Source organism: Lactuca virosa, chromosome 9 (genome assembly GCF_052849685.1).
Source record: "Lactuca virosa cultivar CGN04683 chromosome 9, Lactuca_virosa_CGN04683_v6, whole genome shotgun sequence".
Taxonomy (NCBI): Eukaryota; Viridiplantae; Streptophyta; class Magnoliopsida; order Asterales; family Asteraceae; genus Lactuca; species Lactuca virosa.
In genome coordinates, this window is record NC_136434.1 from 210122961 (window position 1) to 210150081 (window position 27121).

The following is a 27121-nucleotide window of genomic DNA, read 5'->3' on the forward strand; positions in this document are numbered from 1 at the left end:
TTTGTTTTGTCATTTAATTTTCGAAAATTTCAAAAATCCAAAAAGATTTTCATTTGTTCTCTCTTTACTTTCGAAAACTCAAAACAACAAAAATATTTTGATTCTTATTTCTTTTTAGTATTTTGTTGCAGATAATCATGAAGATACAGAGTGGATTATGCTTGCGGTTCTAGGGTCAGGTACATTTTTCGTATGAATCGATAAATTTTTCATCATTGGAACTAGTTAAGTTGTCCCTAGAAGCATGCGGCTGCATGTTGTCCAAAAGCCTCCAATGACTCAATGTGTGTGTACGAAAGCCTTAATGAATTTTTTCATACGAAAATTTCTTCCCAATCAGGCTTATATTCACATTAGTCTCTGAGCTACCTGACTCTTCTCAAAATGAGTTAAGAGTTTACTGTTTGGTCCAAAAATAACAGAGGTACTTTTCGTGTCTTACATCAATCTTTTTCACCTATAAAGTTCTTACACGATCACACACAAAGACATATGTCCGAGAGGTCTCTGATCAAACCCATCGAGACTTAGACATATCAAAAATCTGTGTTTATGATCTGACATCATGAGACCGTGATGAAAGTGAAACCCAATTTTCAATATACTTTTAAGGAATTGACGGGGAACAATGTTCTGGTTTTTCACGAAACATTTGTTTCAATACCAAAATTCGAAACTCCAAATCATATTCATTTCAAATGAGTGGTCTTGATCAAACATTCGAAAACCATGATGTTTGTTACCCAACAAGATCCAGCACAAATTTTTTTCTTGAATTTCTGTTACAATTTCTCACCTTATGTTTAGGATAATATATAACTAAATTTTTTTTTTCTACCCACGAAGCATTATAAAAGAAACCCTTTGATACTTATCAACAAGTATTCGATTGTAATTCACGGGAGCCCACACAAGCTATTGATCATTTCTCTTAATGATTAATGAAGTAATCTTTGCCCGGGATTTCATCTGCTTTTGTGTCAATTGTTTGACATCACAATATCCCAAAATTTTCTTATCTTTGTTTCTCGTCTACATTCTTTGGAACACTGCACTCACGAAATCCTTGAGGTTCTGAGTAATACCAACTCAGGCTGATGATTTCAAACATCTGGCATATGACTTCGCTTTTCATCCCAAAAGTGAAAGAGCCTTGCTTCCATACGAAGGGTTCTGGCGGTTACAATCATCATGGGGATAACAAGACAGGCTGTTTATAAATAACGTATGGTATTCTGTCCGATTTTCAAGGCGATGTGACAACTACTTTTTGACGCATGGCTACTTTTACGCAGTAATGGTCCGATTTTCAAGGTGTCACGTCGGATATCATTAAATGCCTATCCCGCTTCAAATTCAAACTTCACGGTTACATATAAAAGGGCATTCAAGGGTTCATTATTATTTTACGTGATCAAAAAGAATAATTCCCAAATTCTCTGATCTTTAAAATCTTCAAACCCTAACAATGGCGACTTCTACTCATGTTGATTCTCATACCACTGAAAATGCCTCTTCATTACCAATAATGAAGATTCAAGCATCAAACTATCACTTGGAGGGTGATGTTTCTCAATACCCGGAAGAACTGAAGATGCTAATCGTTGCTTTGAAGAACTCTGTTTTGTCTAAGGCGATGTTCAGTTCATTCTCTGTTCCAATGTCCTGGCTTTCTCAAGCAGGATCAACTGCTACTTACAACAAAGCTTCTGGTACGATTACTTTTCGTCTGGTGAACGACAAAAAGGTCAGGCTATCCAAGAAACTATTTTGTCAAATTCTTGAAATTCTGAATTCACCTCCATATGTTGCTTTCACATTCCCTCAAATCGTTAACATGTTTAATGAGATGGGATATCAGCCTCCATTGTCCAAGATCAGTGATTTTAAGAAATCTGGTCTTCCACGACTATGGAATTTCTTATTTGGAATCTTTCTAAGATGTTTAACTGGGAGAACAGTTGGTCTTGATAAAGGAAGAATGGAAATTTATGCAATGGTTGTTGGAATCTATTATAATCTTCAAGTGGATTATTCTAGACAATTATGGAAGGAATTCCAAAAGGGTGTAGAACACACGAATGCTATTCATGGTATTTCGTGTGCAAGATACTGGAGCTTGATTTTGCAATACTTTTACAGCAAGGAAGGGATTTTGGTACCCAATGATGAAGAAAGAGTCGTTTTTCAATCGTATCACTATCCGAAGGATGTCATAGATAGTGCTGAAGTTTTTCCATCAGTTGCTCGTATTCCTGATGCAATGCTTAAACGAGTTGATCCTTCGAATTCTGTCTTGGTGGCATATTTGAAGACCTTTGATTCTACAATCGAAACCGACATTCTATTCGGAAGAGATGATAAGAAATCCAAGAAGACAAAGAAGACTGAAAAAGAGTTAAAATCTTCGAAATCTCCAAAGAAGCAACATGAAACAGTTGAAGTGTCTGTTGCTGAAACTCAAGTGATTGAGCCTCTTATTGAAGAAACACAAGAGAATGTAGTTATTCCTTCGAAGACTGGTATGTTTCGAAGAATAAAAATGAAGTCAACCCATAAAAGCAAGTCTCCTATACATAAAGTGGTTCGAAAACCTCTAATCACTCATCAAGGTGTTTTAATTAGAGAAGTGGCAGTACCTGTTTCTCCGGTGTCCAAGAAACGAAGGGTTGGGGATATGGCAAAACATTTGTCCAAGAAGAAGAAGAAGAAGACTCGAAAACTCGTGATTTCTGCTGAGTCAACAGAAGATGATGAGGAAAGAATTCCAGAAACCCCAGAGTTTACTCCTCACGAAGAAAGTTCAACTCCTGAGCAGACAGTTGTCATACCACCTGAAGACTCGGTTGCCAAATCAGTTTCTGAGGAGGTACGAACTTCATGCATCCCTGCAAACATATTTGATACGGATGCAAATGTCAATATGGGTGATGGAGATGCGAAGAATGAAGATCCAGGTCAATCTACTTCTGTTTCCTTCGAAAGTCTTATTTCTTTACCACCATTCATTATTCCCACTACTTCAACCACTGATTCTCCTACATTCGAACACATTATCAATCAACCATTCACTTCTATTTTTTCTTCTCAATCCACTGACACACCCAAACCGATTTCGAATGTTCAAGAAACCATTTTTATGGAGACAGAAACTGATACAGAGGGGTTTGGAGGCACGTTTGAGGAATTGGAATTTCATGATGAAGAAGAGCAGTTTCCAAATCATATGCTAATGACCATGAAGCAATTTAAAATTCTGAATCAGAAGTTGAATTCGATAATTCAATCTCAAGCTGATTTGGGGGGTGGCTCATCTATTTCAAGTGTGGAGGTTGATACTATGTTGAAGATGTTCGAAGCCAGAGTTGTGAGCAAAGTATGTGGAATGCTTACTGACTCTGAATCAAGAATTTTGGAGAAAGTTGATCATAATGATCAAAATAATGAACTTCGGATCAATTCTCAAAATTCAAAGTTTACAAGTGATGTGAAAGAGTTGAAGAATGTCACAAAGGAAAGGCATGTTCTTTTTGTTCAGGAAGTGAAGAAAGTAAGGGAGGATGTTAATTTGTAAATTCGTGAACTTCGTGAAGACATGCAAAAAGAAGTTGCTTCTGTTCAACAAGATTATGCATCCTTGAATCAAAAGGTTGATATAATTTGTGACGCTGTCACCAAATTTGTCAAATTGTATGAAAGGTTGAGTCCTCAACTAACTCAACTTTCAACATCCGAAAGTGCAAACTTTGAGGAGATGATTACTTTGCTCAAGGAGTTAAAAGAAATTTCTGACAGGCCAGTTTCTTCTTCCCTGATTACTCCTGAATTTTTCTCACAAAAGTTTATCCAATTCGAAGCCATTCTCAACAAGCAACTTGCTCCTCTCTTTCGCATATCAAGCCTTCTTCCAACCACATATGCCCCACCTGTTTTCACAGGGGTGCAAGGGGGAGAAAGAAAAACTGGAGAGTCGAAGACTAGTGTTGAAGATGCGAAAGTTGTAGGAAAAGTTTTTTCTTCGAAGATCCCAACAACAAAGCCAGTTATAGTTTCTGCTGGGATGGTTACTTCAACAGTCGTTACAACGCTACCTATTACAAGACCTATTTCGAAAGGAATTGTAATTGGTAAATCTATGGAGACTGGTGAGAGTGGTTCGAAACCAAAAGAGGCAATTGACAATCCAGCTTTGAAAGATAAAGGGAAATCGATTGTAGTGGAATTGTCAAAAGAAGAAAAGAAGGCTGCTGCAGAAGCTGAAATCAAAAAACTGAGGTTGATTCAAAGTATTATGGCTCAGCGTGCTAGTGATCCGAATGGAATGGATAAAGGTGATCCTTCCAAACACTACAATTACGAAACAATTGAGGCCAAGGTAGCATATAATCACATGTATTCATTTGAGAAGAAACCAAAACAAAGTTATTTGGTCACAAATACAGATGCAAGCCAGCTGGATTTTCCAATAAACGAAATGATGTTCATCATGCCTCAGTTCAAAGCTGAAGGAAATTTTAAAGGAAATGATGAAGGTACACACATGAAAATTCGTTTTCATGTTGTTCTTGCAAAAGCCCCTGAGGAAGTGTGGTCATTGATTAAAATCAAGAAAGTGATTAGTATGAAAAAGGATGTGGTATTCGAAAACACAGTCCAAAATTTCAAGTATGTGGTTGCCAGGGCAAATGGAAATATTTGTGAGTTTACTGTTGCAGATTTTCCATTGATGAACTTGTATGACCTTATACAAGTTGCATTAATCTTAAAAGACAAATCATTTTCATACCTTCAAAACACAGAACCTGGTGAATTCAAGCTTGGGGTTGCTCACATCAAGATTTTCATCGAAAATTACTATGAGTGCTTGGCTCTTACAGATGTGGAGTTAGCTACGGCTAAAGGTATGGAAATTAAAGTTCTGATGGCTCCTACGAAGACTCAGGCAGAATTGAAGAAGTATGTTGATGGTGAAATTTGCCTGAAGCCTTTTGGAATGGTCTTCACAGGAAAAGACAAGGTTGCTAAAGCAAAACGGTTTTTGTTCCAGGCATGCGAAGTGGAAAGGTATTCAACGTCTCAATATACGAACTTAATTGTTCGTATGAATCACTGTAAGAAGAACAATGAAGGAGATAAGAAAGAGCTGAAATAGATTATCTCTTGGTACACGGATATTCGAAGAGTGATGTTGTATTCCATCCAGCTTCTTACTAATTGAGTACTTCGACTATGATTACAAAGGGGGAGATTGTAAGGGTCGAATTGTTGTAATTAGTCGAAATGTATTTTGAACTCTTCGAATGTTTTATAATGTATTTTACTAGGGCGCTTTTATTCGAAGCTTAAGTGTCTAGGCCTTAGTATATTTTTTGTACGCTTTCGGTTCCCTATAAATAGGGATATTTACTAGAGTTAGATAAGAGTTTTTACAGACCTGTCTATTGTACTCTGTAAACATTCGAAAGCGTAATCAAGTTGAAACAAGATCATATTTACATCCGGTGTTCAATCTCGCATTCTTATCTAAATTCATACTCTGATTAACTCAATACTCGATTCTTTGATTCATCAATCCCCCTGTTAGAGGGAATTTCGTCCCGAAATTCTTTTCGAAGCTAGATTTGAGAATGCGAGAATAAGTGAGGGTACTTTTGTTTCATTTGGTCTTCGCGTTCCCATGTGAATTTCGTTCCGTGCTTTGCGTTCCATCGAACCTTCACAATCGGAATGCGACTTTGCTTAGTACGCTTCACTTCCATGTCCATAATTTCAACTGGTTCCTCGATGAACAGGAGATTCTCGTTGATTTCGATTTCTTCCAATGGGATGACAAGAGTTTCGTCGGACAAGCACTTTTTCAGATTGGAAACATGGAACATGGGGTTTACGATGCTGAGCTCAACAGGTAGCTGCAGCCTATAGGCTACTGGACCGATTCGGGCAAGAATCTCGAATGGCCCAATGTATCGCGGGTTTAATTTTCCCCGTTTCCCGAAACGAATCACCCCTTTCCAGGGAGAGACCTTTAACAATACTCGATCCCCAACTTGAAATTCCAAGGGCTTTCGCCGTTTATCAGCATAGCTCATCTGTCGGTCTCGTGATGCTTGAAGTCGAGCTCTTATTTGAACTATCTTCTCTGTCGTTTCACGTATGATTTCTGGCCCTGTTAAAGCATTGTTTGGTGTCTGTCCTCTTGCTAGCTGAATGTCACCTACCTCAGCCCAACACAACGGTGATATACATTTACGACCATATAATGCTTCGAAGGGAGCAACCTTAATGCTCGCGTGATAACTATTACTGTATGAAAATTCAATCAAAGGTAAGTGGGTATCCCACGACCTTCTGAAGTCTATCACACATGCTCGAAGCATATCTTCAAGCGTTTGAATGGTTCGCTCACTTTGACCGTCCGTTTGTGGGTGGTAAGCAGTGCACATGTCGATTTGTGTCCCCATAGCTTTCTGAAGTGATTACCAAAATCATGAAGTGAATCTACTATCTCGATCTGAGATGATAGATATTGGTACTCCATGGAGTCTCACAATTTCCTTGATGTAGATTCTCGTCAATCGTTCCATCTTGTATGATTCCTTTATTGACAGGAAATGGGCGGATTTTGTCAACCTATCAACTATTACCCATATGGCATCCAATCCATCAGTTGTCTTGGGTAATTTGGTCACAAAGTCCATGGTAATCCTTTCCCATTTCCACTCGGGTATTACCGGCTGTTGTAATAGTCCCGAGGGCTTTTGATATTCTATCTTCACTTTAGAGCAAGTGAGGCACTTGCTAACGTAAGTGGCAATTTCTGCCTTCATGTTAGGCCACCAATAATATTGCTTGATATCCAGGTACATTTTATCTGAACCCGGATGGATGGAGTATCGTGTCTTATGAGCCTCATTCATGACTACCTCTCTGAATCCTCCAAGTTTAGGGACCCAAATTCGGTTCATGAAATAATATGTTCCATCCTCCTTGACTTCGAAGTTCTTTTCCATTCCACGTAACGCTTCGCTTGTTCTGTTTTCTGTCTTCATGGCATCAAACTGGGCTTCTTTGATTTGCGAGAACAGATGGGATTGAATGGTTATTGAAAGAGTTTTCACACGACGATTTGAGTATTCTTTCCGACTCAAGGCATCAGCTACCACGTTAGCCTTGCATGGGTGGTACTTGATTTCGCACTTATAATCGTTTAGCAGCTCAACCCATCTTCGCTGCCTCATGTTTAACTCCTTTTGGTTTAAAATGTGTTGGAGGCTCTTGTGGTCGGTGAAAATGGTGCACTTTGTACCATAAAGGTAGTGCCTCCAAATATTCAAAGCAAAGACCACAGCTCCTAATTCGAGATCATGGGTGGTATAATTCACCTCATGTGTCTTTATTTGTCGGGATGCATAAGCTATCACTTTCCCACGCTGCATGAGTACACAGCTTAAGCCCTGATTCGAAGCATCGCAGTAAACTATGAAGTCCTCAGTTCCCTCTGGTAATGATAGTACAGGTGCACTACAGAGAGCTCGTTTCAGAGTTCGGAAGGCAACCTCCTGCTTTTCTGTCCATTCAAATGGTATGCCCTTTTGTGTAAGCATGGTAAGAGGCTTGGCTGTTCTAGAGAAGTTCTGGATGAATCTTCTGTAATAGCCTGCGAGTCCCAGAAATTGGCGAATTTCTTTGGGTGTCGTCGGGACTGCCCATCCTTCAATGGCTTTAACCTTGGAAGGGTCCACATGTATCCCTTCTTGGCTGACAACATGACCTAAAAAGTTTACGCTACGGAGCCAAAACTCACACTTAGAGAGTTTTGCGTATAAATTTTCGGCTCGCAGGGTTTCCAAGATTTGTCGGAGATGTCGACCATGCTCCTCCTCGCTTTGGGAATAGACCAAGATATCGTCAATGAAAACGATTACGAAGTTGTCAAGGAATGGTCGGCAAACTCAATTCGTCAGGTCCATAAATGCGGCAGGGGCGTTTGTTAGAACGAAGGGCATTACAACAAATTCATAATGTCCATAGCGAGTTCGGAAAGCGGTCTTGGGGATATCCTCCTCCCGGACCTTGAGTTGATGATAGTCGGATCGCAGATCTATCTTAGAGAAGTAATTTGCTCCTTGAAGCTGGTCGAATAGATCTTCGATTCGTGGAAGTGGGTAGCGATTATAATCGATGCACATCCTAAAGGATCCGTCCTTCTTCTTAACAAAAAGGACCGGAGCTCCCCAAGGTGAGAAGCTGGGTCGGATGAATCCTTTGCTCAAGAGTTCGCTGAGTTGGCTTGACAATTCTTGCATCTCCGCAGGAGCCAACCTATAGGGCGATTTGGCGATGGGTGTAGCTCCTGGCACAAGGTCGATTCGGAACTCGACTTGTCTTTCTGGGGGTATCCCCGGAAGATCTTCAGGAAAGATGTCAGGGATATCGCAAGCCACTGGGATGTTTCGAATATTGACCTCCTCCTTGGATTTATCCACGATGTGAGCCAGAAACGCAAAGTCCTTCTTTTGTAGACACTTTTGTGCCTTAATACATGAGATAAGATGAAGGTTTGTACTGGGTTTGTCTCCGTATATGATTAGGGTTTCGTGGTTAGGGAGATGAAGGCAAACGACCTTCTCGCGACACATAATTCGGCATGATGGGGGCTCAACCAATCCATACCGATAATCACATCAAAACTCCTAATAGTTACAGGCATCAAGTTTATTTAAAATGCGTGGTGATTTAAGGTTAGGGTACATCCTACGTAGATTTCCCCAGTTGATTCTGTTTTCCCATTAGCCATTTCCACCGTAAAGGTTTCATTAAGCTTCTGGGGTTGTTGTTTTAGCAAATGTTTGAATTTATTACTCACAAAACTCCGCTTTGCCCCGGTATCAAACAGGATGCATGCGTATGTGTTGTTAAGGAGAAACGTACCAGTGACAACAGCGGGATCGTGAATCGCTTCTCCTTGACCCATGGTCAGCACTCTCCCTGCTCCTACATTCCCTTGGTTGTTGACATTGGGGCAGTTTCGACGGAAATGCCCAGTCCTTCCACATCCATAACAGGTATGGCTAGCCCCAGTGTTGTTGCCGTTGTTGTTGGTGTTGTTGTTGTTGTTGTTGTTGTTATTGTTGCGGTTGTTGTTGTTGTTTCCCTGTTGCTGGTTCTGGGGAGGATAGGTCCTACAGTATTTTGCTGTGTGACCCTTTCAGTTGCAACTAGTACAATGCATCTCCCTGCATTCACCATTGTGATGGAGATTGCACTTGTTGCACTTTGGGAGATTTCCGGAATACTGCTTAGGGGCACTTGGGGTGGATGAGGCTGGAGCATGTGGGGTGGAGGGAACTTGGGTGGTCGCAGCATGAACTGACACTGTTTGTTGTTTCTTGGACGACTCGGTGCCTTGTCGTCCCTTCCGCTTGTTATTCTTTCCCTTGTTGTTATCACTCTCCTTCTTGCTTTCAGTTTCCCCTGATTTCTCGCCCTTCTTGTTGTTGTGGTCGTACAACTTTTTGGCCAACCTCTTGGCACTGTCAAAGGTTTCAGGATTTACGGCTATCACGTTTCCTTGAATTGGGGAGGTTAATCCCCAGATGAATCGTTCGATTTTCTTCCTTTCCAAAGTAATCATGCCAGGGCACAACAGAGACAGTTCACTAAACCTTGATATGTAGGCATCAATGTCGGAGTTTCGGACGGTGAGATTCCATAACTCTTGCTCCATTTTCTGAACATCGCCACGCGGGCAGTATCCAACCATTAGCATTTCCTTAAATTCCATCCATGGCATGGAATTAGCCACCGGAAGAGTCATAGCTTCCACATGTCCATTCCACCAGGTGAGAGCTTGATCAACAAATATACATGCCGCAACTTCACCTTGATTTCATAGGGGCATCCACATATCTCGAACACCGATTCCACCTTTTCAATCCATCTCTTCAGGGTTATCACTCCCCCTGTGCCATTAAAGGTTCGTGGTTTGGTGTTGGTGAAATCTTTGTAAGAGCATGTCTTGGTAGGTCCTTGGTTCATCCCGTTGTTTGAACTTCCGGCCCCCTGTCCGTTGCCTCCAACATTGTTCCCATTGTGGATCTGCGCCAGTGCTGTTGTGACTGCAGCAGATACAGTTGCTTGAAATGCAACTGAGTTGATTTCTGGTGGCGTCGGTGGTTGATTGTTTCCACGGTTTGGTCTTTGCGGCATCTTGCTGTTATGGAACAGAAAGATGTTGAGTACGTATTGTATTTAAGTTGGGAATTCCATTAATCGAATGTGCATATAAGTGATTTCATATATTTACACCAAACAATAAGAATATAAAACACATAGCAGATAACAACATCACGATAAAACCATAATATTTTCCACTAATAATATCCGTACTTTGATACATGAAAATTTTCCCGAAAGGGCATACATAAGGGTACAAAGTTTGGCAGCATAACGACTCTATGAGTAGTGTAATCACTTAAACATGGAGTCGGTAGTACATAACATGGTAAGCAGGAGAGATCATAGCACTAGTAGGGGGTCTACTGATTGTCTAACGGTGGTAGGGAAGTCATATCCCAAAATGTTGTGCCAATAACTGAGCCATCTCGGTCATTTCCCCGATGACCTCATCCCTTTCCTGCTAAGCCTGTACGGCTCGTGCCTCCATGGCAAATAGTTGTTGTCGAAGTATGGCAGCCTCTGCTTCCGGAGAACAATCCTCACCCACGGGATTTCCTGGTGGGGCGGGGTGGTCCTGGTGTGTCTCGCCGGTAGGTGGTTTGACGGGAGCTTCGTCTGTGTCTCTTTCCTCCTTCATGTCGTCATCGGTCCCCTCAAACTCGTAGTCCGTATCAGTGTACTCGTCGGGCCCAATGTCGGGTGCTGCCCCTTGTCCTTCCTTGGGGTCGTCTTCAATCATTTCGTGGGCCACCAGGGCCTGGTGAAACTGAATGCCTTGATGCTCCTCCTCCATGGTGACTGTGATGAGGAACACGTAAGGAGGGTATATAAATAAACTATTATTATTCCTAAGATATTTTAGTTGTTATAAAAATTGGTTTAATGTTCTCCTCTTGGTTAACAAAAGGGTATGCCTTAGGTTTACTGACCATCGCGATCGCTCCAGGGCATGTGATAGTTGTATTCTGAAGGAAATGTAGTTGATCAGGCTACATTCATCCCTAATACAACTGTGAACAGTCCTGGCTTAACCGAGATGTCAGGATTTTTCCAATGTCTAATTTGAATTGTTATTATGTTTATTTTTTTAAGTCGCACAAGTAAGAGTGTTTATTATTATATTTTATTTGTTTTGTTCAGAGTTATTTAGTCCCTCTTTGGGTTTATAGTTGCATATCAATGTGTGGTTAGATATGCCAGTTCACTATAAACAGAGCTCTGATACCAACCTGTCACACCCCCGAACCAGACGGCGGAAACGTCCGAGGGCTCGTGTGACTTAAATTGAAATATCATCACAATGAATATACATGAAACATAACATAAACATCACCATGCATTAATACATTACAACCGTCATTGTTCACATCAAGTACATTGTTTACATTACATAATCCCAAACATAAATTGTTTATTGAATGACATCACACAAAAGACATTCAGAAACACGCTTGATAATTCTTCATTCTAACGGTTACCTGAGAACACAAGTTATTTTGAAAACGGTCAACATATATAATGTTGGTGAGTTCATAAGCAGGTTTGATGTGAAAATGTTTTGTAATGTTTGTGAAACCCAGAAAATCCGATATTTTCTGTAACAAAAATTGTTTACAAAAAAAAAGTGTGATGATCCATAAGTATGCATGTATATGATTTCAAAACATGTAAAAGTGAAATGCCCTTCATAATAGTTCCTTGTATTATAGTTGTTGTAAGTAAAAGTGCATAATGTTATTTCCCCCGGAAAACCCGATGTTTTCCGACATAAATAGTATGATAGTCTTGTATTATTGTATCAACACAGCGTATGAATATGATTTCCCATGATTTCTTAGATGATAATGGATCTCTATGTGAGTCGTTATAACCATGCATAATAATGACTAATTCGCATGTCTTGGCATTTTATCGAATGTCGGTCTTGAATTAAGATTTTGTCACCCTAGACTGGCCGAGTCTAACTGTAGCGAACAACTCAGGTGTGGGGGAGTTACCCCCGTATAGATCTATACACAAACTCTCGCTCTCTCTCCAGGAGACTTTGATTATAACTACAGACTACGACCGACACTTATTGGTGTCACCCGTTATTTCTCACTAAATCCAAATGAAATTGAATAACATTGTTTTACAACCCGATTTATGTTTACTTGAATAAAAGGTAAGCCTAACAGACGAAGAAAAGAGGACAACGGAGGCCCACTAACTTTGTATGTTATTACAGGTTGTCGAGTATGCTACGGACATGTTATAGCCCATTAAGCATATAATGAATGTTTAGGGTCTTATTATCAATGCAAATGGACCATTAAGGCCCAATAGCATGTTAAAGCTGATAAAGGCCCATTGGGTATGTAATTGGGTCACCGGAAGCCCAATAAACATGTGTGAATATATTGGGACCCAATAATCATGATATTGGGCCATAAAGGCCCAATAGCACGAATAGAAGATATTTGAGCCCAACCATTGAATCATTTATAATTTATTGATCTTAAGTTCGTAATGTAGGTATTTGTTGTAAGCTAAATGTTTATTCGAAGTGTTAAAATACTTTGACGTTTGATTTATAACGAAGCTTTGGTTATACATATATATATTTTTTTAAACCACGCGTTATAAACTTGATATTTTGAACCCAAAAATTAATATTTGTCTATTCGGCCCAAAAACATTTAGTTTGACCATTGCAACCCCTTTATCTATAAAAATGGCACTTTTAGTCCCTTTTTATGAAAATTGACATTTTTGGTCCTTAAACCATTTTTCTTGACATTTTCGACCCAAACTTTATTTAAATAATAATTTCAGCCCAAAACTATTGTATTTGTCATATCGAGCCTTTATTTGTAAAAAGTTTACATTTTTGGCTCAAATTCCGTAAGTTTTACAATTTTGACCCCAAAATCAAAAACTTTGCATTTTTAATCCAATTTTTGCATCAAAGTCATTTTCAGCCCCTAAAAATAGTTTATTCACGTTTTAGACTCATAGTTTGTTAAGTTTTCCACTTCAGTCCCTCGACACTTCATTTTTTCGCAACTTTGGGCCCAAAAACTCGTGAGGCCCAAATTAAAGCCCAATAAGCTAAAATTTAAGTTTTTGACCCCTAGAAAAGTGTTATTTTCATAAAAGTCAGATTTTTATAAAAATAAAACTATTTTGTCCTTGTAAAACCGAAAATATCATATTTTACCCAAATCTTTGTTATTTTTGCAAAAATGACACTTATAGGGACTTTTGACTTTGTTTTCACTTCTTAAGCCTAAAGACTCTTAGATCTTTGAAGTATGTTGTTTGTTATGTTATTTGTTTCTGTATCCTTCACATTTTAGCCATAGATTTCAAGATATAGCAAATAATATCATATTTTCACAACACAAACCAAAGAAATCACATATCACAAGCACACACACATAGATCAACACATAGCACTTGTATTCTCCCCCAAAAACAAGTAAAAAACCAAAAACAAGGGGGTATGAACTCACCTTGCTTTGTTGCTCACAGCTTTGAAGAAGAAATGGAAGAGGTTGAGGTGATTCTCGGCCCTAGCAAGCTTCTTGAGAAATCTTTGGGCTTAGATGGGTTCTAAGAAGCATGATCATGAATTTGAATGAACTAAGAGAAGATTTTTGAGAAGATATAGAAGTTAATCCATGGATTCAAGTAAAAACTTACCAAGGATTTGTGATATGAGTGAAGAATCTTCTTGGAATGCTTGCAAATCTCGAAATTTTGATGGAAGAATGAAGGTGTTCTTGAGAGAATTTTGGAAGTATTTGGAAGTGAATTAAGTGTGTGTGTGTGTGTTGATGCTCTCGGCCGAGAGTAGAAGAAGAAGAGGGGAGAGAGGGTGAGGTGACATTGCATGGATGTCTACCATGCAATAAAGAGGTGGCATGCTCACAATTTTCCTCCTAAATCCATTTTATTTTAATTCCTCTTCTAATCCTTTCTTTTTTTTATAAATGGGCCGAGAATTGCATTAAGAAGGGATGAGGATTCATTTTGGCCCAATTCTTGATCCTTACTCGAAATCATGAGGTCCATAAAGAAGTTTTCGGCCCATTGGGCCCTTAGGGTGGTTCACAGCCCAATTATCATAAAACAATAGGTTTTTATGGCCCATTAGGGTTGATTAGATTCGGTGTGGCCCAACAAGGCCCATTAAAGGTAACCTAATCCATTTTAGACTCATAAGGCCCAAAAAGGTTAAGTCTCATGAGAGTGGGTCCAACTAGAGCCCATTTAAGAGTTCTAAGCCCAAAATAGTCAAATTGGAAGCTTATTGGTCCATTAGGCCCAATAAGAAAATCCTAGTCCATAATGGACTTAAGCCGGGATTTTTAGGGTTTCCAATCTTTCGTTGACCATTTAAAGTGTTTGTATAGAGTGTTTGATGGAATTTTGTTGTCATTGAATAAACATCATACATACTTTCAAGTTTTAGTTACCAATATTATCATTGTTAATGTTTACAAAACATTTGAATTTCCTGGTTGTGACAACCTTGTTCCTCCTTGACTCCCTGCTGACTGCTATGAGGATGTGGTTACATCTATCTGGGTTTGTCGTGCGAGAATGGAAGTGTCTAAAGAATCTATGCGATTAAGTGAAACATTATGGGGTGATCCTTACAGGGTCCTCCTATAGTTGCGCAGTGTATACAAGTTGTATATAATTTAAGATTAAATAGACCTTCGAATAAGTGATCCTACTCTAAAACCACAACCAAACAAGGAACAAGAAGTAGAGCGTAGATCACAAATTCTAAGTCTATAAAATCTCAATTATATAAAACCTTGGGAGTATACATTCCAAAATTATAGACCTACCCGTAAGGGTCTTTTACTTTTCACATAAGTTATTATATAGTGCCTAAAATACTCCTATAGTATTTTAATGTAATGAACTTGGTATGTTTTAAACTTTCTGTTGTGTTATAGTATCATAAAATACTCCTATATTATTTTAACTTTATGTTCTGATCTAGAAATCCCTTGAATAGAGTTAGCTAGGTTTTCAATACCACATCACTCCCAGACACATGTCGGTCACATCTCAAATGAATATAGTTGATCAGGCTATATTGATCCCAGATATGATTACATAACTGTCCAGGTTTGACCGCAGTGTCCAATCTTTAAATACTTATGTTCTGTTCTTCTTGTGATACTTGTTCTAGTATGTATATATGTATAAGCATGTATGTATACTTTTATAATGTGTTGTTATATTTTTAAAATATATTATTATCCAGAGCACTTCGGCCCCATTGCATTTATAGTTGTATATCTTTTATCGGTTGATATACTTAGTTCACTATAAACAATGCTCTGATACCAATCTGTCACACCCCCAAACCGGAACGACGGAAACGTTCGGGGGTGGAGGACGTCATGTTTAGTATCACAAGACATGCATCATAGTAATCAAAGTAACAAACGACCATTTCATTAGAATGAAAGTGTTTACAAAGTATGTGATTCACATAAGATAGACTCCAAAAGTAAATAACAAAACAAGACATGAAGCTACTATGCTCCATCTTCTGAATCCCAGTGCGCGTACATGTCTACTGGTTTCCTGAGAATACAAGTTATTTTGAAAGAGTAGATCAACATTTAAGCTGGTGACTTCATAACTATTTTAGTGATGTAAAGTAAGTTGAAAGTTCTTTTAGAAAAGTTCGCATGTTCCTCCAGAAAAGCCTATATTTCCTGATATGATGAAAGATAAGTAAAAATGACTCTACAATCCCTTCTATGAGTACTAAATGGATACAAGTTATATAAAACCCAGAGTAAACAAACAATCGATTGTGTGAATCTGCCCTAAGCCCACAACCAAACAAGGAACAGGAAATGAGGCGGAAGCCACACATCCCATTGTTTGTTAGATCTTCGTTGTATATAACCCTGGTGTATTCATTTGGTACTCACGGATGTAACTGTAATAGTTCCTTTATATTTGATGAAAACATTCTTTAAGAAAAACCCTTATTTCCTTTAGTAAAAATGGTAACCACAATAGCTTCTTCTGTAATCACTTAGTTTATACTAGCTATATATAATCTAATATCGAACGGATAGTTAATTGTGTGAATCTGCCCTAAGCCCACAACCAAACAAGGAACAGGAAGTAAGGTAGAAAGCACACATCCAACTATCTATCAGATATTAATTAGATATAACCCTGATGTATAAACTAAGGTATTATAGAATTAACCACTAAAGGTCCTTTAAGTTATATTGGTTTAATAAAATGGATTAAACCCTTTTACGGATAAGTTTCTAGTTTTGTCAACCAAATGTTCTATTTGAAAAGTATATTTTGTACTAGAAAACGGTGTATTGAATTTGTATACTATGACCTGACCCATACCTGGTACTCCTTATGATTACTTGGTGTATACGGAATATATATATATATATATATATATATATATATATATATATATATATATATATATATATATATAGCTAAGATCGAGCAGATAGTAGACTGGGTGAATCTACTTCCTGTCGGATCCGATTAATATATATCCCTGATGTATCTACCGAGGAATCATAAAGTTAGCATTATAGGCCCCCTTCTAAATGAATGTACTAAGACTCGACGGTTCTACTTGTCGTTTGTAATGATGTAAGTTTTCTCTAGTTTATAACTATCCTTAATAGAAAATAGTTTGCATTACTTTTTATGTGAGAATATCACAATATGAATGTAATGGGAAAAATGAAAGTATACAGTAGTATTGTATAAAATAACTACTGACGTACTGACTACCTTAAAACCAGTTTGTTAATTAAGGTTAAAATGTGATGAGGTTGTAACCATACTAAAATGACATATGTTTAACACGACAACCTTTTCGCGCCGAAACTGATGTGACGTTTGTCACCCGTAGACCTGTGTGTCCCACTGTAGCTAGCAGCAAGGTGTGGGGTGTCAATCCCGTATAGATCTATACACAAACTCATGCTCTCCCTCCAGGAGACTCTGGTTACAAAACGCGACCTAACAATTATATTGCTAAGCCGTGAAGTAGTGGTTTCACATTATTGTTATCTTGTTCTTGTTATAGTATGTTCTCTCTGTTCTAGTGTATAGTATGTTCTCTCTGTTCTAGTTGTAGTATGTTCTTCCTTGTATTAGTTATAGTATGATCTGAACCCCTAAACTATACCTATTATAGTTTACTAGTATCTTTACTTTGAACTGTATCTGATTTGTAGAAAAGACTTGATTATCTACTGAGTTATGATTGTACTTTAAAAACGGAGTTTTATAAACAATAAAGTAACATAACTTTAAAAGAGTTTTTGAAATGATTTGATCACTTATAAACACATAAGCAATCCTTTAAAATGATGTTTATCACAAAACATTTACACAATTATCATTGTGTTCAATTTGTATCCCCCCCCCTTAAAAGCATTTAAAACATTTAAAAGATTGATTATAGGGGTATGAACTCACCTTTTGTGGGTGATTCAATTGAATATGCGCGTAAGGACGAGAAGTTCCACGAATGAAGTCCCGAGACACAAACGAGTCCTAAATGACATATAATGGCATATATAGGCATGTAATTAGTGTTTAAAACAACTAACATGCAAGGGAACTACCTTAGGGACTAGAAAACACTTGAAATGAAGTGTTAAAATCACATGTGATTGATCAAAGTGAGTTTACGGCCAAAGGAATGAGTTCACGACCCAAATGGATGAAGGGTTCACGACTATGTATGAACTCATGAAGGGTTCACGGCCCTATGAAGGGTTCACGGTCGTGAACACCTCAAGCTCATGAAGATGGTGATGAATTTTGAGGAAATAAAGGCTAGGATCTAGTAGCTTTCAAGTATAACATGAAAAATGATGAAACACTTACGATTTGGGATCCCTTGGGGGGGGGGGGGGTTCACGACCACCAAGAACAAGTGTGTGTTCTTGGTGTTCTTGGTGAAACGTGATGATCTTGAAGATCTAGACAAAAGTGGTGCATTCAAGGATGAAATCATAGGGTTGTACTATGTCACACCCCCAAACCGAAACGGCAGAAACGTTCGGGGGCGGAGGACGTCATGTATAGTATCGCAACAATTGAATAATAGTAATAAAAGCAACAACAACCATTGTATTAATAGTATAATGTTTACATTACATTCGAATTATACACGATTGATTCCAAGAATAACAAGTAGAGACTAGAAGCTACTATGCTCCATCTTCTTGAACCCGGTGCGTATACCTGTCTACTAGTGTCCTGAGAATACAAGTAGGTTTTGAAAGAGTATTAGCATAAAGCTGGTGAGTTCATAAGCGTTTTGTTTTAGAAAACAGGTTATGTGTTCTTTCGAAAAGTGTGTTGTGTTTCTCCAGAAAACCGTATATTTTCTGATGTAACGAACGTTAAGTAAAAATGATTCTTACTAGTTCCTCCTGTGAGTACTTAGTGTATACAAATCATACACAATCCAGATCGAACAAACAATCGATTATGTGATTCTGCCACAAGCCCACAACCAAACAAGGAACAGGAAATGAGGCGGAGATCACACATCCCACTGCAAGTCGGATCTTCATGTATATAACCCTGAAGTATTCACTAGATACTAACAGATTTAATTGTACCGATCCTTTGAATCTTCTGTTGAAAATGTTCCTCAAGAAAATCCAATATTTTCTTATTGAATACATGATTAAACCCATTCCTTCTATAACTACTTAGCTCATACTAGCCATGCATAAACCAATATCGAACAGACGATCGATTGTGTGGATCTGCCCTAAGCCCACAACCAAACAATGAACAGGAAATGAGGCGGAAACCACACATTCCATGGTCTATCAGATATTCTTCATACATAGCCTGGATGCATAAACTAAGGAATTACGGAACTAACAATGAATATTCATTAATGAAATGATAAACCAATTGTTTATAGAATACTGATGTTTATCCTGGAAAATCCTATATTTTCCCTAAGTGTAAGTTATTGAATTATCTGTTCCAAACCGAAGAGTACAAGTATCTACCATACTTATGTTGTTTAAGTTTTGTTCTGTTTGAAAACCAGTATGTTCTGTATGAAAACCTTTGTATGAATACCCTTGTATGAAAACCTTTGTATGAATACCCTTGTATGAATACCCTTGTATGAAAACCTTTGTATGAATACCCTTGTATGAAAACCTTTGTATGAATACCCTTGTATGAATACCCTTGTATGAAAACCTTTGTATGAATATCCTTGTAGGAATACCCTTGTATGAAAACCTTTGTATGAATACCCTGGCTACCACCAGTATGTATAGTATGTTATGTAAACTGAAAGTGTTGTTAATACCCTCATGTGATCACTTAGTACATACGAGTTATAGAAATCTAGATCGAACATACAGTCGATTGGGTGATTCTTCCCTAAGCCCACAACCAAACAAGGAACAGGAAATGAGGCGGAGATCACACATCCCAATGCAAGTCGGATGTTAATTTCATATTACCCTAGTGTACATACTAAGTCATCACATAGTTATTAACCCTATTGATTGTTTGTTAGGTACATTATTACGTGAACGAGTCGTTGTTTCCCCTGTGAGTTCTTATAAGCATACTATGGACGATAAACACTACGTCCTACTTTGGACGTCGTGAACTGAATGACGTTTGTCACCCCCAGGTCGACTATATCTAATAGTCAGGGTGCGGGATTGTCACTCCTGTATAGATCTATACACAAACTCATGCTCTCCCTCCAGGAGACTCTGGCTATAAGGGGTAGACTTCTCAGAAGACGTGTCTCACACTGTTGGTTCTCTCAACGAATCCACGAATAATACTATGAAAACCCCTTTTGTTATTGACATAAATCCTTATAAATAATATCTTTTATTTTATAATTCATAAGTTTGTTTCCTTGTTTCAAAACTGTGCTTGTAACGTTTGTATCTTAACATGTTTTGTAAAACTGATTCCAAGTCTGGTAGTGACAATGTTTACCATGTTTAATAAGTTCTACATTCAATGTGTGTTAATGATAGGAAAATATAATAAACCAAATAATATTTTTAAACACAAGATTACTTGTGCTTTTACTTGTATCCCCCCCTAAAAACATTAAAAAGCATTGGAAAATATGGGGGTATGAACTCACCTGATTGTGAATGACTTGGATAAATGACAAAAGATAGGATGCTCCGTATGCTAAGCGAAGTCCCGAGCACAATACGGTCCTATTAAGCACATATAAACATGTATAGGCCTAGAATTAGTGTCTAAAACCACTAATGATCATAGGAAACACCCAAAATGAAGTGTTAGGCTCACAAATGGGAGCTTGGAAGGGGTTTACGACCACCCATGGATGGGTTTGCGGCCTTAAGGAGTTCACGGCCTCATGAGGTTCACGGCCTCATGAGGTGTTCACGAACCTTATGAATCTATGAAGGGTTCACAGCCCATATGAAGGGTTCACGGCCGTGATCCCTTCAAGTTCATGAAGATGGTGATGAATCATGAAGAATCAAGGCTAGGATCTAGTAATCTTTCAAGTAATACAAGTTTAAGGTTGAAACACTTACGTTTTTGGAGCTTTGGAGGGTTCACGGTTGAAGCTTTTTGAGAGAGAATGGATGTGTTCATGGTTGGGAGGAGGAGAAATGAGAAGAAAATGAGGTCACTCTAATATATATAGGAGGTGGTTCACGGCCGTGAATAGGTTTGCGGCCGTGAACACCTTGTGAGTGATTTTCTGGTTCGAATCTAACCTCCCGATCTCAAGCTAACTCATCCTAGCATCCATTCATACATTACACTAGGCTCATAAACTCTCAAACAGACCCTTAACATGGCTAAAAGGTAACAGAAACAAGTTTAACTTTCATTGATCGAGATGACTTATAGATAGAGACTCCGGGTTGTCACATACTAGATCAATAAGGATATCAAAGAACAAATGGAAGAATCACTTACGATTTGGACGAGAAATGGAAGTAATTCTTGATGATACTTGAGAGAGAATGGAAGTTCTTGAGTTGGGATTGTGAAGAATGATGAAGAAATGAAGGAAATCTATACATAATGGGGATAGATCACGACCAGAAGAGAGTTCACGGCCGTGAACTAGGTTTGCGGCCGTGAACCTCAAATGTTTGGTTCTCTGCTTCGGGTGCGGCCTTCTAATCTCGAGCTAATACTTCCTAACACTTAATCCGTAAGTGTACTAGGCTTAGAACTCATTAGAATGACCCTTAACAAGGCTAAAAGGCAACAGAAACAAGGCTGACCTTTGATTGAATTGATTGGCTTCACCGGATAAATTTTTTTGGGTTGTCACATCATGCTTGCCAAAGCTAAAACTTTATGGACTTAGAGTCCAAGAAAAGTCCAGATCTGAAGTTACAACTTCAGATCTTAGCTTATACCCATGAATGGCTTCTTATTATGCTAGAAAATCCCTAAAATCCACCCAAAAGAGATCTAGAATAAAATGGGTTAAGATAACAGCTTAATACCTTCCCAAAAGATGCCAACTGAAGTAGATCTTGATTCCCACGAGTTCCTTGCTTCAATCCACTTGTTTCCCCAAGCTCTCCTCACCATGTATCCTCTTTCAAAGCTTACAACACACAATGGAGCACACACACGTATTAGGGTTTTGTTGAGCTCTCAAGGGACTGTAAAGAGGCTGAAGGAGGCTTATGATTCTTTAAATAGGGTGCAAAACCTCAGAAATTAGGGTTTCACCCTCCAGCCCCAACTCGTCGAGTCACTCTTCCGACTCGGCGAGTTGGTCACTTAAACACATGTCCCAAACCCGCTGCTACTCGACGAGTTAGGGCATCCAACTCGTCGAGTAGATATTGAAACTTGAAAATTAAAGCCATAATATTAATACCTGAGAATTGGGGCGTTACAAAGAGAATCACCTTCCTGAAATAAAACAAAACCATGTTATTATATTTTTCCATAGTTTTAAATTTTAATACAATAAACTATTTGTAAAAACAAACCTTGAGCAATCTAAGATCACGAATAGAAAATGTCCCATCATCACTACCAGATGCCAACATACAACTAGCAAGCCCAATTATAATAAACAAATTAGTAACTATATTATAATGTGTACATAAACCATTAATTAGAAATAAATAAAGGTAGAAACATGTTCCATGAAATAACATTAACATCTATATTGTGTGCTTTAATGGAAGCTATTGGTGATTTCCCTAATATGGTATCCCATATTGCTATTGTTTATCCACAAAACTCAAAGCAAACACATATGACTCTGTTGGGCTCCACCGCATCAATAAAAGTTTTATAAAAAAGAGACTAAAAACGACTTTTTTTTACATAATTACCCTTAATGGGCAAAAGGGTAATTATAAATTACCTGCAAATCTTCAACACTACCAGTGTGTCCAACAAATGGTTTACTATCAACATTCCATGTTGAGTCGGATGAAGGCTTCCATAAGTGGATGCAGTTCTTGCAGTCGCCTTTTAAAAAAAATGGCAATATCAAATCATGAGTTTTTTTAGTTTTTATATCGCAAAAATAAAATATTGTAATTCATACCAGATACAAGCCTGCCAGGGACAAGGGCACTCCAGTCAATTGCATAGCCTTCATCTTTGTGACCAATGAACTTTACTAAAGGAGTTTGATTAGAAACTGTTGAGGCATCCTTGCTAATATTACTTTTAAGCTTCTGCCAAAGCATTTAAACGAGAGGCAAAATCCCATATCTGCATGACATCATCATTCGTGTAAATTTTACAAGTATATTGTTACTGTTATTGATACTGATACTGTTAATTATACCTGCATGTGACCGGTATCTCCCTAACCTTCATGAAAGACTTGCCGGACCTGTAGATTTAAATATAAAATGATTAAAATAGTAATGATCAAAGATGTAAAAAGTTAATGGCTATGTGTTACCTGAAAGACCGGAGCTTTTGGTCCTTCATTTTCTATTTCATCTTCATCACTATCACTACTATCACTTTCCATGTCTGTATCAGCATTGGATGTTTTTGTTGGGACTAGTTCCCTTCGTTTTCCAGAAATGTTTGATATTTTAAATATTCCGATTGAATTGGGAGCATTATTTGCCTAGAAGAATAAAGATAACATATCATAAATTCAAAAAGGAAATCAATCATGGAGTAAGATATTGAAGGAAGCAAATGAATAAACTGAATTTAATATGTAACATGTTTTATAACCTGAGTTCCAGTGACGCAATATATAGTGTGTGGAAATTCTGTCTGAACTAATCCTAGTGAATCTCACACGACATCAAAGCTAGAACACATTAAACAAAGTTCAATTTGTGAATTTATTGCGAGCAAGTGCACGGCTGGTGAGGTCAACTAGTGGTCTTAGCTGGAGACTATATGCACTGGATGTCAATTCGCATAACTTCTTTGTATCCAACCGTATCAACTTTTCATCAAAACTTCCTCTCTTGCACACCATATATATATATATATATATATATATATATATATATATATATATATATATATATACTAAGCACGTTGCAATCTTCTAACTTATTCCAAAAAATAAAGTAAACACGCATATTGATTGATTTCCACCCTAGAAGCAATGCATGTAATTTTATTAATTCCAATCCATTGATCTAAATATGGGTCAATTTGGGTTATATTTTCTTACTACAAGCTAAATTACACAAACCTCAATAGGCTTCATCTACAAACAATGTAACTAAATTCTGAAATAAGTATGAAAAATGAAAATGAAGAGCTTGACTAGACCTTATTAGATATCCCTTGCACTTGATGAAACCGACAATAGTCAAGTATTAAGCTTAAGACAGGTGTACTGACTCGTTGAGGAAGTTTTATAACATAGTTTTTAGAAGACCCCATGCCTGTTTAAAGGACTTCTCTGCATATCATTGGACAAAACATTGCAACTTCTTCCTCCACTTGTTGAGTTGAACCATCAGGAGTTTCTAGCCAGATGAAAGACTTCATCTTCATTGATTTAGCACAAAAAAAAAGAATCATAACAAATATTTTAACAAAATAATCAGTTCATGTTATTGTAAGAAACTGCTACAGACTACAGTAAGTATACCTCTGGTTTGACAATAGCCATGTGCCTTATAAAACTGAAGTTCCCAAATTACCCTGTATGTTTGATTTCAATATGGAAGTAATGGGAGAACAACGATAGTAGAAACTCTTACTGATGCATTCCACATTAGCAAATTACCAAATTCAGATAACAACATTAGGGCAAAATGAAACGAAACCAATCGATTACCTCTACTGCTCGTTTATGATATTATCTTTAACTCTGGAAGGATTTTGATTTACACCTGAACTTGAACTTGAAAATAATGAAGAATAAATGGATTTTTAAGAATTGTTTCAACGGAATTAAGATATCCAAGAAATCAGACAACGTGAAGCCTAATTAGTATGGACTCCTCGTCTTCTACTCTTCAGAGCTGAGTTTTGATTTTGCGGCCTTACATACACTTCCTAATTTCAACTTTCACAAACTCTTTTTTGTGCGTCGATGCCGAATCTAGCTCTCATTAACGCAATACAAATCAATATTTAGCTCCAAACTATGCTATACCCATAACAAATGGATTAAATATGATGCCCCATCCATGTTGATGCCCTAGCTAGGTTGTGTCCCATATCGCCCAACCATTAGGTTGGCCCTAATTGGGGCTTACCTAAAATCACCGTAGAAGAAGGGTTTGCACATCAATGGAAGAGAGAGGAATATAAAGCATGTTATATGATCGCCAATTAGGGTTTTTTTAATGTCGAGGATCTAGTTGGAGGTTTTCTTGAACACTAGAGCAGAGATCCGATGGGACGATTAACAGGTAAGGTCAGGATTAGCGGAGAAGCGAATCGGAGAGGAGGGAGAGGGGAGAATCAATTGCGAAGATGAAATATAGAAAGAAGGTAGAAAAGAACAAGGCAGGTTTTCAAAATTTTGGGGATTTCATTTTCCCCCATATCTACTAAATGCGCTTTTTCATTAAAATTATAAAGCGACACTTACAGAGGATGCGCATTTAAGATACAACGCCCTCCGTGTTTTTAATTTTTTTTCTTATAACACTAATTAAAGGGCACACAATAATGCGTGACCTAAATCCTTAAATTTTTTGAAGAGATCACACTTTTTTAATGTCACTCTCTTTAACGTAACATAAATCAATGAGTGTCGTGGTTTGCGCGTCGTAAAAGGTCTTTTTCTTGTAGTGGGTGGTGCCAACCGGTACGTCGCCTTGGCGATAGGGGCCGCACCCGGCACTAGGTCAATCCTAAACTCAACCTGCCTCTCCGGAGGCACTCCGGGTAACTCCTCCGGAAACACGTCAACAAACTCTCTGACCACTGGAACCTCCGATACTGAAACCTGATCCCTGTCCCGCGTATCCACCACATAGCTAGATAACCCGCACACCCGTGCTGAATGTACTGTCGAGCCCTGGTAGCCGAACAAAACCCTGATCCCAATCTGGTGCCCTCGCCATAAACAGTCAGTTCTCCCCCACTTGGGGTTCGAACTACCACTCGCTGACCCTCGCAGTCGATCATGGCACCGAAGCGACTAAGCCAGTCCATACCCACAATCACACATACATCCCCCATGGGAATCAGAATCAGGTCTATCGGGAAAGATACTCCAAAGATCTCCAATACGCAGCCCCGATAGACCGAAGAAGCGGAAATCCTGTGTTCGTTGGCGATAAAGACTCGCAACGGACACTCTAGATCTCCTACTGGCAAACCGAACTCCCTACTAAATGTCTAAGAGACAAACGACCGACTCGCCCCCGAGTCAAATAATACCAAAGCAGGTAAGGAGTTCACTAAAAACGTACCTAATCACAGGTACAAACATATAAGCATAAAACAAATATAATCAGTAAGATAAGGGATAGAAACATACCAGCAACCATGTATGGTGCTGCTCTGGCCTCCTCTGCCGTAAGCTGGAAGGCACGTCCCTGGGCCCTCGGGGGCGCTGCCCGACCCTGACCCCCGTCAGTAATCCTCAATGTAGTCGGCGTTGGAGCCTACGCCAGCTTGGCCACGAGCTATGGACAGTTGGTCTTCACGTGACCAACCTGATGATAGTGGTAGCAGATCCTCATATCCTGAACTGGGGCTGTCTGGCGACAATCCTGCGTAAAGTTCCCCTCCTTGCCGCATTTGCGGCATGCGCTACCTGATATGCAAGCCCCCGAATGCCCGCTCCAACACTTGCCACAAGTGCAACCCTGCTGTCCCCCTGACCTGGAATCAACGGTCTTAGACCGCTTTGGCGCCGACTGTGACTATGTCGGGGCTTGCCGCTGCTCCCTCAACTGCAGCTTAATCTCCAACTCACGTCGCCTAGTGGCCTCCTGTAGATCCAAAAGTGTATCACAACGCTGGGTCGCCACAAACGGCTGAATATCAGTCTTGAACATGCTCAAATAACGAGTCATTCGAGCCTGCTCAGAAGCAAACTTGGGGCAAAACATCGCCCTCTCTGTGAACATGCGGGTGATCTTCGTCACCGTCTCACCATCCTGTCTCATATCCAAAAACTCCTAAGCCAACCGTTCCCGCTCGACTCGTGGAATGTAGCGAGCGCAGAACATATCCCTGAACTGCTCCCAAGTAACAGCAGCTCTCTGATCATCCGAATACGTCCCAGTCACCAACCTCCACCAGTCCTTTGCCCTAGTCCTCAGCAGGTTCAGGGCACACCTGACCTTCTGGTCAGTAGGACATGAACACGTGAAGAAACACCCCTCCACGTCAGACAGCCACCTCATGGCTTTAATGGGATCCTGAGTCCCATCAAAAGTAGGGGGCTTCGTGTTGTCGAAGTTCTGACAACCGTCAAATTCAAGTCAAAGTCAACAAG

The 27121-nt window shown here is 38.9% G+C and overlaps 1 pseudogene; it reads right to left on the minus strand.

The window, feature by feature from the left end:
* The window catches only part of LOC145140246 (protein HEAT STRESS TOLERANT DWD 1-like), a 93559-nt pseudogene extending 69938 nt beyond the window's left edge, over positions 1-23621 (minus strand).
* Positions 23622-27121: the final 3500 nt, after the last annotated feature.